Source organism: Nycticebus coucang, chromosome X, assembly GCF_027406575.1.
Source record: "Nycticebus coucang isolate mNycCou1 chromosome X, mNycCou1.pri, whole genome shotgun sequence".
Taxonomy (NCBI): Eukaryota; Metazoa; Chordata; class Mammalia; order Primates; family Lorisidae; genus Nycticebus; species Nycticebus coucang.
The window spans coordinates 169,929,153-169,946,781 of NC_069804.1; the positions used below are offsets into that span (position 1 = coordinate 169,929,153).

General features: G+C 38.5%; 1 protein-coding gene and 1 non-coding gene across 4 annotated transcripts in view; one reads left to right on the plus strand and one right to left on the minus strand.

Moving 5' to 3' along the window:
- ATP11C (ATPase phospholipid transporting 11C) overlaps nucleotides 1–17,629 on the minus strand; it is a 217,500-nt gene that overhangs the window by 175,930 nt on the left and 23,941 nt on the right. The window lies entirely within an intron of this gene.
- On the plus strand, nucleotides 602–727 carry LOC128578883 (U6atac minor spliceosomal RNA). Its single transcript, XR_008377977.1, has one exon. It is a non-coding gene; the product is annotated as a U6atac minor spliceosomal RNA (small nuclear RNA).

The following is a 17,629-nucleotide window of genomic DNA, read 5'->3' on the forward strand; positions in this document are numbered from 1 at the left end:
AGATGAACACGTGTACCAACTCACTTCTGGAGAGATAATACTATGTAATAGACAGATAATCAGTTTTACCCAAAGACACCTGCACTTAAATTTTGACCCTGCCATTTACTATTTGTAAGACTTGGGTGATATAAATTATTTGAAGGGCCAGGCACAGTGGTCACACCTATAATCCTAGCACTCTGGGAGGCTGAGGTGAGAGAATCCCTTGAGCTCTGGAGTTTGAGACCAGCCAGAAGAAGAACAAGACCCCATCTCAACTAAAAAATGGAAAAATTAGCTAGGCATTGTGGTGGGTGCCTGTAATCCCAGCTACTCAGGAGGCTGAGGCAGGAAGATCACTTGAGCCCAGGCAACAGAGTGAGATTCTGTCTCAAAAAAAATAATAATTTCCTGGCTTATTGGACCCTCAATGAATCCCCCCAACAATAAAAAATAATAATAATAATAATAATAATTTGATGGACCTAACTTTCCAATTAAATGAAATAAATATATACACTGAACTGACTATTACACACTCACTAATTTTGTCACCTTTCCCCAGCTCCCTTTTGATAGCCTGAATGTCAAATAAAGATGAAGCAAAAACATACTACCTATATTGTGTGACAAGCAAGAGAGTTAGCACCTCCCTTAACAGGATAGAAGAAGCTCTATGACCTAGAAAACACACATATAGTGAAGGAATTGCCACCTACCTTATGTTATCCATCCATGATTTTTACCCATAAAATATAAGAGAATAATATATAATGGCTACCTAGGATTTAGCCTAGAAATGCAAGATTAGTTTAACATTCATATATAAAACACAATATCATTCACAGTATCATCAGCCTAAGAAAGAAACTCTGTATTATTATTTCTATAGATGCAGAAGAAGTGTGACATTCACTCAGCAGCAATTCATGATTAAAAAAAAAAAAAGACTCAGTGAACTAGAAATAGAAGGAAACTGGCTTAGCCTGGTAAGGGCATCTATGAAAAACCTACAGTTAACTCATACTTAACAGTAAAAGACTAAATGACTTCCCCCTAAGAGCAGGAACAAGGCAAGAAATCCACTCTTCCCACTCCTATTCAACATCATCATAATGGATAGAATTCCAAACTAATACTAATACAATAAGGAACAGAAAAGAAATGAAGATACAAACAGATTGGAGAGGAGAAATAAACTATCTTTATAAAATAATTATCTAAAGAGAGAATCCAAAAGAATCTACAAAACTACTAATTTAGTGCCTTTAGCAAAGTTGGAAAATATATAAGATCAATATACAAAAATGAATTGTATTTTTTATATACAGCAGTGAACAACTGGGGAATAAAATTTTTAAAAGCACCATTTGCAACAGCACCAAGAAACACAATACTCAAGCATCAAGGATCAATCTAACAAAGTAATGTAAGATTTATATGTTGAAAAGTATGAAAAACGCTGAGAGAGAAATCAAAGACCTAATCGTAGAGGTATACTGTGTTCATGGAACAGAAGAATCAGGATCATCAGTAGTGCAATTCTCCCTCAAATTAATCTACAGATTTTAATTCACCCCAAATAAAATCCCCAAAGATTTCCTTTTCCAGAAATTCATAAGGTGATTCTAAAATTATATGAAAAAAACAAATAATCTAGGATAACAAAAATAATTTTGGAAAATAAAACTAAAGTTGAAATATTCACACTGATTTCAAGACTTACTAAAAGATACATACTCAAGACAGCATGGTACTGGCAAGGGATAACACACAGATCAATGGACAGAATAAACAGTCCATAAACTAACCTACACATACATTGTCAGTTAATCTTTTACAACATGCCAAGTAAATCTAATAGACAAAGGATAATCTTTTAGTCTTTTCAACAAATGATGCTGGAACAATTAGACATATTTATATTCCAAAAGAAATGAACCTCAACCCATATCTTGCTCTACATACGGAAGTCAACTTGAAATGGATCGCAGGACCCAGCGCCTGTGGCTCAAGTGGCTAAGGCACCAGCCACATACACCTGAGCTGGCAGGTTCAAGTCCAGTCTGGGCCCACCAAACAACAATGATGGCTGCAACCAAAAACTAGCCAGGTGTTGTGGCAGGCGCCTATGGTCCCAGCTACTTGGGAGGCAGAGGCAGGAGAATCACTTGAACCCAGGAGTTGGAGGTTGCTGTGAGCTGTGATGCTACAGCACTCTACCTAGGGCAACAGCTTGAGGCTCTGTCTCAAAAAAAAAAAAAAAAAGAAAAAGAAAGAAAAAGAAAAAGAAATGGATCACAGACTAAAATGTAATAAAACTTCTAGAAAAAGAATGTAAATCTTCAAGATCCTAGGTCAGGCAATTATTTCTTGACTAGAACAAAAAATCATGAACCATAAAAGAAAAAAGTGAAAAGGAAAATTCATCAAAACTTAAAATGTTTGCTCTTTGAAAGATGCTATTAAAAAAATAAAAAGCCGGCTCAGCGCCTATAGCTCAGTGGCTAGGGAAGCAGCCAAATACACCAGAGTTGGTGGGTCTGAATCTAGCTCGGGCCTGCCAAACAACAATGAAAACTACAAAAACAACCAAAAAATAGCCGGGCGTTGTGGCGGGCGCCTGTAATCCCAGCTACTTAGGAGGCTGAGGCAAAAGAATGGCTTAAGCCCAAGAGTTGGAGGTTGCTATGAGCTGTGATGCCACAGCACTCTACTGAGGGCAACAGCTTGAGATTCTTTCTCAAAAAAATAAATAAATAAATAAATAAATAAAAAGCCATAGGCTGAGAAAAACACCTTGCAAAACACATATCTGACAAAGGACCTGTAGCCAGAGTGCATGAAGAATCCTCAAACCTAATATAATAAAAACAAATCCTACCCAATCCTATCCCCTCAAAACATTAATAGACACTTGCTCAAAATCATTAGTCATTAGGAAAAATGCAGAATAAAATTACAATGAGGTATCACTATTCACCTATTAATGAATGGCTAAAATTTAATAAGATAGACAATAACAATACTGGTGAGAATAGGAGCAACTAGAACCTTATACATAGCTGTTACAAATCAACAACAGGACAATCACTTTGAAAAAGTTTGGCAATTTTGGGGCAGCGCCTGTGGCTCAAGGAGTAGGGCATGGGCTCCATGTACCAGAAGTGGCAAGTTCAAACCTGGCCCCAGCCAAAAACTGCTAAAAAAGAAAAAGTTTGGCAATTTCCTATAAAGTTAAATATGTACTTATCAAAATATCCAACCACCTCACTCCTACATATTTACCTAAAACAAGATATATAGCTACACAAAAACTCAAACACAAATGTTTATAGCAACTTTATTCATAATCACTAAAAACTGAAAAAAATCCAAATGTCCATCAACTACTGGTGAAGGATAAATAAACTGTTGTAGTACATCATATGGTGGAATTCTACTCAGCAATGAAAGGCAGCAAACTGGTTAAATTGTAATGACTCTCACAAGTATTATGCTAAGTAAAATAAGCCAAACTCCTAGACTTTCGTATCTTGAGTGTGGCTATATATTTTGATCCCATTTATATGAAATTCTAGAAATGACAAAACCCTAAGTACTGAAGCCATATTAGTGGTTTCCAGGGATTGGCAGTATAGGGAGTAGGAAAAGGACTGAAAGTTTGACACCTGAAGGTACTTTGTGGTTGACAGAAAATTTCATTACTTTTATTTCAGTGGTGATTACAAACTATACAACATTGTCAAAATTACTATTTATAAATTATACTTCAATAATCCTGGGGGGAAAATCTGTTAATTTTTTTAAACATCTCAGAAATAGCCAGGGATCAACAACTAATTTACTGAAAATGCTGATTTCTAATTGTAAATACAAGATTCATGATTACAGGACAGGAAGACAAGGGGGGCAAACAAAAATCATGAAAGTCTTGTGCGTGTTTCACTGCTAATAGATTTAACTGTGTAAAGGGGGCTCTGGAAAGAAGGTGCTAAATGCGTAATTTAGAACCAAAATACTCGATTTGGTATATATTCAAAACAGGTCAACACAGATAAATGGCCATAACTGTCCTTACCAATTGCTTGAATTTTTTAAGCTCATTTAAAAGACTGACTAATAAGACCAGAACCTGTGCAAGTACTAATTCTCTTCACTTTACAAGGATTCTAATTTAGAAGAGCACGGAAGAAACATTTTCATTTTGTGCAATTTCTTCCTCTTGATCAGAGTTCTGAAAGACACAGTAGAAGCTTACCTTGACAGCAAAGACTGCATGGTGGGAGAAGATGAAGAGTTGTCTAAAATCCCTGATGGGCTTTTCTCTCTGTTTGGCAGGCTATCCAGTGACAGCTGCAGGCAGGTGAGGAGAAGAGGCTAGATAAGCCAGTGTGCATGGTCCTGGGTGTGTAGGCAGTTACGGTTGAAACATTGGTAGGAGTTGTTTAAGTACCATTCTTAGAGCTCCAGGGAAGAACTGAACAGAAAAATAGACTACATAAGATTTGTCTTCACTCATTTATTTATCTACTCATTTAGGAAGTATTTATTGACAGCCCACTCTGAGCCAGGCTCTATGTTAAGTTAAAGACATAGAGGTAACCTGGTCTAGAGTAGCTTACAATCTTCTGGTGGGTGGGGGGATGGGTGAATAAAGCACAGTAGCAGATGACAAACCAGAGTATAGTTTAACAGAAGAAAAAAGCGAGAGCTGTGATTTCTTCCTTTTTGTACACCATTTTCTATCAAGTTCTCAGTGCCACAAAGTTTATCATAAAGACAAAAATGGCAGTAACTCCGAGCAGCAGGTGCAGTATATGGCATATGCAATAGCAGCGCAGGTAGCACCGTGTAGCCAGAAAACTGCATGAAGTTCTGGAGAGCGTGATGGAAAACAGCGTGTAATGAGACTGCAGAGGTAAGCATGAATTGGAAAGGTTGAGGGCTTTGTAAGTTGTGCCAAGGGAGTTAAATATCAATCTGTGAGGTAGATAATGGGCAGCCTATGCACATGTGAGGAACAAATGAAGATTTGCATGTAGAAAGACGATTCTAAGAGCAAGTCAGGAACTGGCAAAGGAAGAAAGCAAATGGAGAATTTCCTCTCTCTTTTGGGTAGCTGAAAGGCTGGTGGTAGACTAGAAAGTTAGTGTTAACTGAGTGGCAAAAAGAGCCCCTTGGTGAACCAATCTTTAGTCATGCAGAGAAAATAACCTGTTATCCTGCCCACTGCATGTCTCTAGCTAGCCACTGTGATTGATTAGCTCTCTACCCCCACTGGACTACCAGCTCCCTAAGGACTGAAATGTGTGCTCGCGTGCATGCTCTCACCTGTTGGTGTGCAACTGTTCTCTCTCCCTCTCCCCACCCCCCCCACACACGAGCATGTAATTAGAACAGAAGATGTTAACAGCAACAAGCAAAGGTCCAGACAGGAGAACAGTGAGCATCAGAATACTCGCTCAGCAAGGAGAAACACAGAACTTAACAAAGAAATCTAGTGAAAGGCTATTTAGTGAACAAGCATCAGCAACAGCAGGATTGGGCAGCAAAGGCTCCAACACAGGTATGGCTCTAGGCAGAGAATGACTTGCTGAACTTAACAAAGAAATCTAGTGAAAGGCTATTAGTGAACAAGCATAAGCAACATCAGGATTGGGTAGCAAAGGCTCCAACACAAGTATGGCTCTAGGCAGAGAATGACTTTCTGAGAGGCTGAGCTAAAAGAAAGTGTGTTCTTACCCTTGGAGGAACTGGGTACCAAGCATTGTACCCAGACAAGGACTTCATCAGAGAAACAATGCTAGGCCCAGTTTCTAGCACAGAAATACAAGGTCTATCTTAATCATAAGGAGCTAAGCAAGAACAGCCTTACAAAAACCTGACCACACAAGAGTCAGAATGAGACTACTGAATCATGCTGAACTGCTGAGCTAGCAGCCTTAAGTTCCCAAAATTCTCTGCAACTCAGGACAGGCTGGGCTCAAAGCCTCATTCAGGCTGACCTGCCCCAACTCTGTACACTGGAAAGCTGTATAGAGATGGAAGTCAGTAAGCCCTTACAGCCTTTCCAACATTAAACAGGATTGAAGCAAGCCCATGACTACAAAAACACCAAATGAGAGAGAGTCTGTCACATGGAAAGAACCAGGGAAGACGAATACAGAATCCAGTGTACAAAGCTATCTTCTCTCCACACCACCATTTCCCTAATCTACAATACAAAAAGCTCGTATAGCCCATAGGTACTACCCAGAAATCTATCAGTTTTCTTTTTTCTTTTTTTTTTTTTTGAGACAGAGTCTCATTGTCACCGAGGCTAAAGAGTACCATGGTATCAGCCTAGCTCACAGAAACCTCAAACTCCTGGGTTCAAGCAATCCTCCTGCCTCAGCTTCCTGAGTAGCTAGGACAAAAGGTTTTCACCACAATACCCGGTTAATTTTTTTTTTCTGTTTTTTCTTCTTTTTTTTTATTTTTCCCCCTCCCTCCACCTCCCTTTCCCCCCTCCCTCCCCTCCCTTTCCCCCTTCTCCCTATAATTAGGTTGTAACTGGGTTATAGCTTTCATGTGAAGGTCCTACATTAGTTTCATAATAAGGGTGAGTACATTGGGTACTTTTTCTTCCATTCTTGAGATACTTTACTAAGAAGAATATGTTCCAGCTCCATCCATGTAAACATGAAAGAGATAAAGTCTCCATCTTTTTTTAAGGCTGCATAATATTCCATGGTGTACATATACCACAATTTATTAATCCATTCGTGGATCGATGGGCACTTGGGCTTTTTCCATGACTTAGCAATTATGAATAGGGCTGCAATAAATATTCTAATACAAATATCTTTGTTATGATGTGATTTTTGGTCTTCTAGGTATATGCCCAGTAGAGGGATTACAGGATTGAATGGCAGATCTATGTTTTTTTTTTTTTTTTTAGAGATGAGGTCTCACTCTTGCTCAGGCTGGTCTCAAACTCCTAAGCTCAAATCCATCTACCTGCCCCAGCCTCCCAGAGTGCTACGATTACAGATGTGAGCCACCTCACCCAGCCCTATTCATTTTCATGTGTCCCTATCTAGAAAAAAAATAATTTGGCATCAGGTCACTGGTCAAGACCATGCCCCCAACTATATATAAAACATTTTGTGGGCCCAGCACGGTGGCTAATACCTGTAATCTTAGCACTCTGGGAAACTGAGGCTGCAGGATCCCTTGAACTGAGGAGTTTGAGACCAGCGTGAGCAAGACTGAGACCTCTTCTCTACTAAAAATAGAAAAATTAGCCAGGGGTTGTGTCAGGTGCCTGTATTCCCAACTACTCAGGAGGCTGAGGCAGGAGGATCACTTGAACCCAGAAGTTTGAGGTTAATGTGAGCTAGGCTAGCACCACTGCACTCTAGCCTGGGTAACAAAGTGAGACTCAGAAAAAAAAAATTGTAGGAAAATCAGATTCCCCTTACATTTTTATTTAATGTACCTTATGATGAATATAGCATGTACTGTATTTAGGAGGGCAGCTCACATTGCTACTCATTTCCCATTCTGAACCACAGACTGAGTCTTAAATTGTTTAAGCAATAATCTAGTCACCTTCACTGTACAGATGAAAATCTAAGGGCCACTAAAAAGTTATACAACTAACTACAAAAGAAAAGTACACAAAAACTAATGGCAGAGCCAGAAAAGAAACCCCAGGTGCCTGTGTTCCTTCCATATTTGTAGTGTTACCAAATCTGGTAGAGATGCCTGTCGTTAGGAAGAAAATTCCAGTTAAACACATTCTCTCACAATTCTTAACCCTTCCCAATGAGCTCATACATAACCAAACAGAAAATCTTGTCTTCCCATCTGTATGGACGATCCTTGATACACGACAAAATGGAAATCCCCACTAGGGCTTACACAACTTAGATTATCCACTCCAAAGCAAGAGAAGGCCTCAAGCAACACCATTTGATTATATGAGATTTTACTCTTGTGGAGAATTAATCAAATTCATCCTAGAGCAGTGGTTCTCAACCTTCCTAATGCCACGACCCTTTAATACAGTTCCTGTGGGTCGCAACCCACAGGTTGAGAACCGCTGCCCTAGAGGCTCATCTGCTGTTTGACACACTCACTCCTGGATATCAAAACTCCTTAACAAATTTCAACAGAACATGTGCTGGTGATTTCTTTTACTAGTACTCTGATCTTCGTCCATTACTGTGATTAGCATTTGAAGAATTGTAAATAAGCAGGAGGATGCTCTATCCCTAGTATCTATACAATCCTTTCTATTTATATTAAAGCTAGGAGGATAGAAAAGGTCTTATTTAGGAAAATACTTTTCACTGTTACTTCTGAATATATTACTACATAAGTGAAGAAGGCAAAAATACTTATTGAATGTGTTTACTCATATATGAAAACTAAAATATCACATCCCAGGAAGATAGACTACATTGGTGGTTACCAGTGAATAGGAAAAGTAGGGGGGAAAGGGTGGATAAGGAAAGGCTGACTAATGGGTACACACACACAGTTAGATAGAAAAAACAAAACTTAGTGTTTAACAGATCCGTAGAGTGACTACAGTTAACAATAATATATTATGTATTTCAAAATAGCCAGAAGAGAATAAAGTCAAATGTCTCCAGCATAAAAAAAGATAAATGTGTAAAGTGATTATATGAATATAATGGCTATCAAAATGTCATATATATTCTGAAAATATGTACATCTATTATGTATCAATAAAAATAATAAAACACATGGAAAGAGAAAGTGAAAAAGTCTAATAACTGGTAAATTATAAATGAGTTGGTATAAAATAAAGAAGAACGTGATTTTAATTATTTGACACTACTCATTTGTAATCAAACAGAATTTTGATGAAAATCCCAGTATGCAGAAGAGCTAAACAAATACACATTGTACTCTAAAAACTTGACCAACTTCTTGTTACCTAAAAAGTATTAAACATATTGTGCTTTATTTCTCCATCTAGTAAGAATGGACCTTGAAGTAAAAAAACCCTAAAATTTATTTAAAACCTCATTTTCTTTAACTCACAATCAATTCTGTAGAATGAAAACATGAAATGAACCACCTTCCTCTCCAGAATCATAGAGACAGAAAAATCAATATAAATCTTTATTTTTAAAAATAATAACTTCACAGTGGAGAAACCTGACAAACACTACTTCAGACAGGTGGTTAAGCTAACGCCATCAATGTTGTCATGTTGATACTATCTATGCACCATGGATGTGATGTGAATGACCTTTCACCTCTCTGATCTTCTTTCCAAAAAAAAACCACAACTCACATCTAATAGGGAAAAAAACATCAGACAAATCCTAATTGAGGGACATTCTACAAAATACCTGACCAATACTCCTTAAAACTGTCAATGTCACCAAAACCAAGGAAAGTCTAAGAAACTATCACTGTCAAGCCTAAGGAAACATGATGACTAAATATAGTATTATGATGTAGTGTCCACTTGGAAAAGAAAAAGGACATTAGAGAAAAACTAAAAAAATCCAGATAAAGTATAAACTTTGGTTAATAATAATATATTAATGTTATTAACATATTACTAATATGCCATTTGGCTCGGCGCCTATAGCTCAAGCGGTTAAGGCACCAGCCACATACACCCGAGCTGGTGGGTTCAAATCAAGCCAGGGCCTGCCAAACAACAATGACAACTACAATCAAAAAACAGCCAGGCGTTGTGGTGGGTTCCTTTACTCCCAGCTACTTGGGAGGCGGAGGCAGTAGAGCCCAGGAGTTGGAGGTTGCTGTGAGCTATGATGCCACAGCATTCTACCCAGGGCTACAGCTTGAGGCTCTGTCTCAAAAAAAAAAAAAGAGGATCTCTTGAGCCCAAGAGTCTGAGGTTTGCTGCGAACTACTGTGACACCACTGCACTCTACCCAGGGCTACAGAGTGAGATTGTCTTAAAAGAAAATAAATAAATAAAAGAACATAAACCTAGATTTTTTTTATCTTTTGGCTCCCCTTTTTGTCATATCTCTCAAATTCAGGGAGTTCCCTTAAACCTTATTAGCCAGAACTTAGATTAATAAATTTATGCAATAGGCAGCACCTGTGGCTCAATGGGTAGGGCGCCGGCCCCATATACCGAGGGTGGTGGGTTCGAACCCAGCCCCGGCCAAATTGCAACAAAAAAATAGCTGGGGGTTGTGGCGGGCACCTATAGTCCCAGCTGCTTGGGAAGCTGAGGCAAGAGAATCGCCTAAGCCTAGGAGTTGAAGGTTGCTGTGAGTTGTGGCGCCATGGCACTCTACTGAAGGTGATAAGGTGAGATTCTGTCTCTAAAAAAAAAGTAAATAAATAAATAAAAATAAATTTATGCAGCAACAAAATCTCCATTTTTGTCTATTTGCCTTATATGGTAGATACATCGTCTTCAGTTATTTGAAATACATTTAAACATAGTAAGGTATGTTGCTCACCATTTTTTTCTCTATCAACAAGCCAAACTAGAATCCAAAACTATTAATAATATACTAAAGGTTAACTTCAGTGAAAAGTTAACTGTTTACTTTCTGTGTGCCTTTCCTTCTGCAAGTCTTTCTGAGACGTGCTATAAATGCACGTCAGAAGAATTAGGGCTGGGGTAGGTGGAGTGTGAGTGGGACTACATGAGATAATGCCACCCCCCAACCAATGCGCTGACTCTGGTTATCAGTCTTTGAGCAAATACTGTCACTTGCTTTATTTTCTCCTCCCTCATCCTTTGCTTCCTTTGAATCTCATGATTTCTAGGAATGAACCTTCTTCATGAACCATGCTGTACATTATCTGGTCTATAGCAGCCTTGAGTTCATGTGAAGTAAAGCAATATTCTTTTTTCAAAGCTCTCAGTTCTTAAGATATCAAAACTTGAAAAAAGCACACATAGGGCTATTATTATTATCCCTTCAGATCAACTGCTCAGTCAATGCTATTGAGAAGTTTAAAAAGGAATTAAGACGACAAGCAAATCTTTAGGGCTGAATCTATTCTGGGAAAAGAAGCACGAGGTGCAAACATACTTTTTGAAAACTTTTAGCAAGTGAGTTCTTGCCAAGCAAAAAAATTCCTAGGCCATAATACATCTCAAATGTTTTCATAAAGGTTTTAGCTACCAGGCAATTAAATTCCAGGAGCTACAGACAAACAGAAAGCTTGGAAGTTGGGAGATGAACAGATGTGGGGTTAAGTAGATATGGGCAGCAGCTAGACAGAGGAGCATTTGTAAAACTACATTAGGTCCCCGCTAAGTGCTGCAGAAAAAAAATATTCACTATGCACACACTGAGATAACGCCAGAAAGGCTATGTTAATCACTGTGATAAAAATGTGTCAAATGGTCTATGAAGTGAGTGTATGATGCTCCATGATCATATCAATGTATACAGTTATGATTTAATAAAAAAAATTCACTAAAATATTAATTTTTAATTTCAAATCCCTTCATCAGCTCAATAAACTTTACAATTTAAATAAATAAACATTTGAAACATGTCAACTATAAGTATCTTTTAAAGTAAAACATATTAAAATAAAACTTAAAAGGAGATACCATTAACAATAGAGAAGGTCTCATTCATAAAGAAAGATGTTATTTTGAATCTCCTATTTAAATAACAATCTATTAGGCTACTCTTAGTGATTTATTTCCACGGAGTACAGTATAGAAAGAGGAAAAATAGTAACTTTACAGTGGAGTAATCCTACATTTAAACGGGGAATTTAGAGCAACAATCAACAGTGATAAGTCATGCTGATAACATGTATTCTTGATTTTATATGAAAATTGTATTATACCTCCTAAGTTTCCTTTCCAAAATTCAATAACCCCAGTCTAACCATGAGTAAAAACATCAGAAAAACCCAAGTTGAAAGACATTCTACCTTGGTGTGTGCCACACCTTCTGGGGGCAAGACATGCAAGAGGGACTTTACCTAACAAATGCAATCAGCGTAACCTGGCTTACTGTACCCTCAATGAATCCCCAACAACAACAACAAAAAGACATTCTTAGCCGGGCGTTGTGGCGGGCGCCTGTAGTCCCAGCTACTCGGGAGGCTGAGGCAAGAGAATCGCTTAAGCCCAGGAGTTGGAGGTTGCTGTGAGCTGTGTGAGGCCATGGCACTCTACCGAGGGCCATAAAGTGAGACTCTGTCTCTACAAAAAAAAAAAAAAAAAGACATTCTAAAATATCCCTGGCCAGTATACTTCAAAATATCACCAAAATGAAGGAAAGTATAAGTAACTGTCATAGCCAAGAGGAACTTAAAGAGATGACTAAATGTAATGTGGTGTCCTGGAAGAGAAAAATGACATTAAAGGGAAACTGAGGAAACTTAAAAGTATGAACTTTGTTTAAAAGTAGTGTATCAATATTGATTCGTTAATTGTGAGAAATGTATGTTACTAGTACGAGATGTTAATAATAGGGGATAACGGATATGGGATATATGGAAATTCTCTATATCTTTGTGACTTTTCTATAAATGTAAAACTATTCTAAAATAAAGTTTCTAAGAACACTCTAAAGTCTTTTCTTGGTTATCTTTCAAGAAAGAGGATTCCCCATTCAAACCCTTTACTCTAACCAAGTATCAGAAAGAGAATCAATGAGCCCTGGACACCTGTTGTGTGAGAAAAACACCTGAAATTGGGGCGGCGCTTGTGGCTCAGTGAGTAGGGCGCCGGTCCCATATGCCGGAGGTGGCGGGTTCAAACCCAGCCCCGGCCAAAAACCACAAAAAAAAAAAGAAAAACACCTGAAATTAAACTCCCATGGGGCAACTAACAGTCACCAGGTGGAAAAGGTTTGTGAAAATAGTGTCCTTAAGTCATGCATGAAGTAAATTTTGAGTCACTGGCAACACTGAGGATGAGCGACCTTTAGCAATGCAGTTGATCCATCAGCAATAATAGCTTCATAGTGTAACACAGACTTGGAGTCCAAACACAACCAAGAACATACACATTCAAACCTTGCTAATGTTTCACAGCATTTTATTTTATTTTTATTTTTTTGAGACAGAGTCTCACTTTGTCCCCCTTGGTTGAGTGCCATAGCATCACAGCTCACAGCAATCTCATTTCCTGGGCTCAAGTGATCTCCGTTTTTCTTTTTTTTTGTAGATATGGCATGTCACTCTTGCTCAGGCTGGTCTCAAACTTATGAGCTCAAGCAATCCACCATCCTTGGCCTCCCAGAGTGCTAGGATTACAGACGCAACATTTTAGATATAAAATCAAAAACTCCAACAATCTAAGCTTTAGCCATTAAACAAATTGTTTTGGGGCAGCGCCTGTTGCTCAGTGAGCAGGGTGCCGGCCCCATATACCGAAGGTGGTGGGTTCAAATCCAGCCCCAGCCAAACTGCAACAACAACAACAACAACAAAAAATAGCCAGGTGTTGTGCCAAGCACCTGTAGTCCCAGCTACTGGGGAGGCTGAGGCAAAAGAATCACCTAAACCCAGGAGATGAAGGTTGCTGTGAGCTGTGATGTCATTGCATTCTACCAAGGGTGATAAAGTGAGACTCTGTCTCTAAAAAAAAAAAAAGAAAGAAAAAAAAAATTGTTTTGTTGGGTGGCGCCTGTGGCTCAAGGAGTAGGGCACCGGCCCCATATGCTGGAGGTGGGGGGTTCAAACCCAGCCCTGGCCAAAAACTGCAAAAAAAAAAAAAAAAACCAGAAAAACTAGCCAGGTGTTGTGGCATGCACCTGAGGCAAAGGAACTTTGAGGTTGCCGTGAGATAGGATGTCATGTACTGTACCCAGGGCACACAGTAAGACCCTGCTTCAGAAAAAAAAACAAGACATTATTACCTTTACAATCATTTCCTGGACTTACATGACACTAGATAAAAGAGTTCATAAGAGGTTGGAAAACAAGTTATTTTTAAACAACAGGTTTTAGTTGACTGATCAAGTAAACTTTTTTTATACATCAGCTGACATCTGAAAACATCAATAATAAAAAGGTGCAAAAAGTAGTTGGTTACCTACTGTTGGTCACAAATAATGCACTTAATTTTGTAAATAAGTATAAATTGTACTTCATATTTAACTTAGCCAGTGTTATTGGACTGAATATGTGTCCCCAAAATATTCCTATGTTGAAATCCTAAGCCCTGATATTATTTAGGAGGTGGGACCTCTGGGAAGTGATTAGGTCATGACAGTGGAGCCTCAAGGAGTTAGTGCCCTTATAAGGCTTAGAGGCCACAGAGCTGGGCCCTATGCCTCACACCTATAATCCTAGCACTTTGGAAAGCTGAAGTGGGAGGATTACTTGAGGCCTGCTTGAGGCTAGGAGTTTGAGACCAGCTGGGCAATATAGCAACCCTTCTGTCTCTACAAAAAAATTTTTTAAAAATTAAAAATTAGCCAGAGGTGGTGTCATGCACCTGTACCTACTTCAGAGGCTGAGGCAGGAGGATCACTTGAGCCCAGGAATTTGAGGCTGCACTAAGCTATGATTATGCCATTACAATCCAGCCTGGGTGACAGAGCAGGACCTTGTCTCTAAAATAAATAGAAACATACATACATACATACATACATATGTACATACATACATAAAAACAAAGGCCAGAGAATTTGCTATATCCCTCTATCACATTATGATACAACCAGCAGACAGCATCTACAAAAAACAGGCAGAGTGCCCTTACCAGACACCAAGTCTGCCAGAGCCTTCATCTTGAACTTTCTAGCCTGTAAAACTTAAGAGAAATAAATTTCTGGTTGTTTATATAAGCCACCCAGTCTGTGGCATCCTCTTATAGTGGCCTGAACTAAGTCAGTCAACCTTCAGTCAGTATTTTCACAGAACATTGGTTTTCAAATGTATGCATTGGCATCACCTAAAGCAGTGGTTCTCAGCCTTCCTAATGCCGCAACCCTTTAATACAGTTCCTCATGTTGTGGTGACCCCCCCAACCATAAAATTATTTTCGTTGCTACTTCATAACTGTAATTTTGCTACTGTTATGAATCGTAATGTAACTATCTGATATGCAGGATGGTCTTAGACCACCCCTGTGAAAGGGTCATTCGACCCCCAAAGGGGTCTGACCCACAGATTGAGAACCGCTGGCCTTAGAGGATCTGTTAGAACACAGACAGTAAGGTCCTACTCTCAAGAGTTTCTGAGGCAGAGACCAGAGCATTTCTAACAGCTCCAGGAATGATGATTTTGCCTTTATTTAGTAAACATTCCAGCATTAGCAATCCTATAATCACATGTAAAGACCTAAATAAAATCCAAAATTAAATTTACATAACTTGTGAATTTTCTGCTTTTTCTTTTACAACAAATATTTTTTTAGTAAATTTACTGTAGTACCCAGCACTAGATTAGACAATGACACTGGTTAGTTGCCCCATGAGAACTGAATAAATAAAAGCAGGCCCTTTTACGTCTTATTCTAAAGGAGGAAGCAGTAATAAGTGGTACCATGATTCATTATTATTTACAATTGCAGGAAGAGCTACATAAGAGCAGTACAAGGTGCTAGGAGACCCGGTAAGACTGGGTGGTCTGACCTCAGCTGGAGTTACAGAAGGCCTTCCCTAAGGAAATGATGCTTAGGGAGTAAAAACAGGGTCCTTAGAAAGAGCATTCCATGCAGTGGGAGAAGTGTGCACAGTAGGAAAACATCAGCAGGAAGGTAGAGCCCTGAGGGAAGGCCAGCGTGACTACAGAGCCTGGCAGGTATAGTAAGGAATTTGAATCTCACTCTAAGTGTGAAAGGAGCTACCAGAGATTCTTAGCATGAAACTGACTTAAGGTGTGTTTTAAAAAGAGTCAGCCCAGCTGCGTTGCAGACATAGATTAAGAGTAGCACATTAATGTACACAGCTATGATTTAATAAAAAAAAAAAGAGTAGCAAGAACAGTTCGATGAATATTCAGAAGACGCAATTTTTGGAATTTGGTGATAGACTGGGTAACATGGAGTAAAGGAGAGGAAAGATTGAAGGCTTAACTTCCATGCCTCTATAAAATGCTGTAAAGAGATTAGCAGTGCTTTTCCAGTCTGACTTGAATTTTGAATTTTTTCCTATGGCACAGCATAAGAGACAAAAAAAGTGTATTTTATTTGTGTCTAGGAAAAGACTGGACTTACAAAAATACTTAAACAGTAAGATGACAGATCAAATGCTTCCCTTTTCCAATAACAAAAAATTCCTTTTGAAAGCATGATATATCAAGTTCATAGTTAACCTTATTGTCTCCTTTCACAATTGTGGAAGCAGACTGACAGGGTTACTCATCTCATTCTGGCGTTTCAGGCCTATTGAAACATCTTATTTTTACCTTCTGGCATTTACCATTTTCTGTCTTGTGTTTTCATTATCTATCTATGTATCTTATGTTCCTTTTCAACTGTAATTTAAACTGTAAACTAATAAAACAATGATTACTACATAAATAAGAAATCCAAAGACACTCTACGAACCCCAACACGCGGGTATTGGAGATAGGAAGGGGATTAGGGAAAAAATAGGCAGAAAATTCTTTTCTTTTGTCCCATTAAATAAATGAGTCATCCTTTTTAAAAAAACAATGCAAATGAAGTAAAAAGGTATGTATTTTATGTTAAAAATATATTTAAAGCAGCACTTAAATATAAGTAAATAAAATAGTAAAAGACTGGAATATATGGTCTGCTATAATTAGAAGGGCTAAGTAAGATTTGGATGATTAAGTGCAAAGATAAAAATACTTCCACTCTTTTATGTCACATCCTTAAAACTACATTGACAATGGTTGACTAAAATTAACTAGCATTCTATAGCAGATTCAGAACATAAATAATTTCTAACCTTAGAAAAAAATCTAGGGTGGTGCATGTGGCTCAAAGGGGTAGGGCGCTGGTCCCATATGCCAGAGGTGGTGGGTTCAAACCCAGCCCCAGCCAAAACCACAAAAAAAAAAAAAGTAAAAGAAAAAGAAAAAAATCTACCCACTCTAGCCTGGGGCAACAGAATCTCACAAAAGAAAACAGAATTTAAAAAAATAAAACGTCTACTTCCCAAATACTCCTACAAACCAAGTATTTCCCACACTCTGAACTATGTTACAGAGGGATCTTAGCCCCTCCCTTCTTTAGGAGTTAAGCTTACCATTTATCAAAAAGCCAAAATATAATCCTTCAGTCCAAAATCTCTCAAGACAGATGCCTCGGTCCAGGCCTAGCATGGTAACTCATCAATTTAGCATTCAACTGTGGCATAAGGGTGCCTTTCCACTAATATCTCCCAGTGAGGTCTATGATTCAGGTATGCAAAACCAAACCTGTGACCTGTGTTCTGGTAGGCTTCATAACAACCCACAGTATTTCTTGCTCACAAGACTTCCTTTGGGGATTTATTCAAATGACACCTCTTCAGTGAGGCCTTCCCTTGTCACTCTATGAAAAGCTGCTAACCTCAGGGCGGTGCCTGTGGCTCAAAGGAGTAGGGTACCAGCCCCATATACTGGAGGTGGCCGGTTCAAACCCAGCCCCGGCCAAAAACTGCAAAAAAAAAAAAAAAAGAAAAGCTGCTAACCTCAACCCTGAGACTTATTACTGACTTTTCATACTTTATTGTCTCTTCATCATTCATCACTA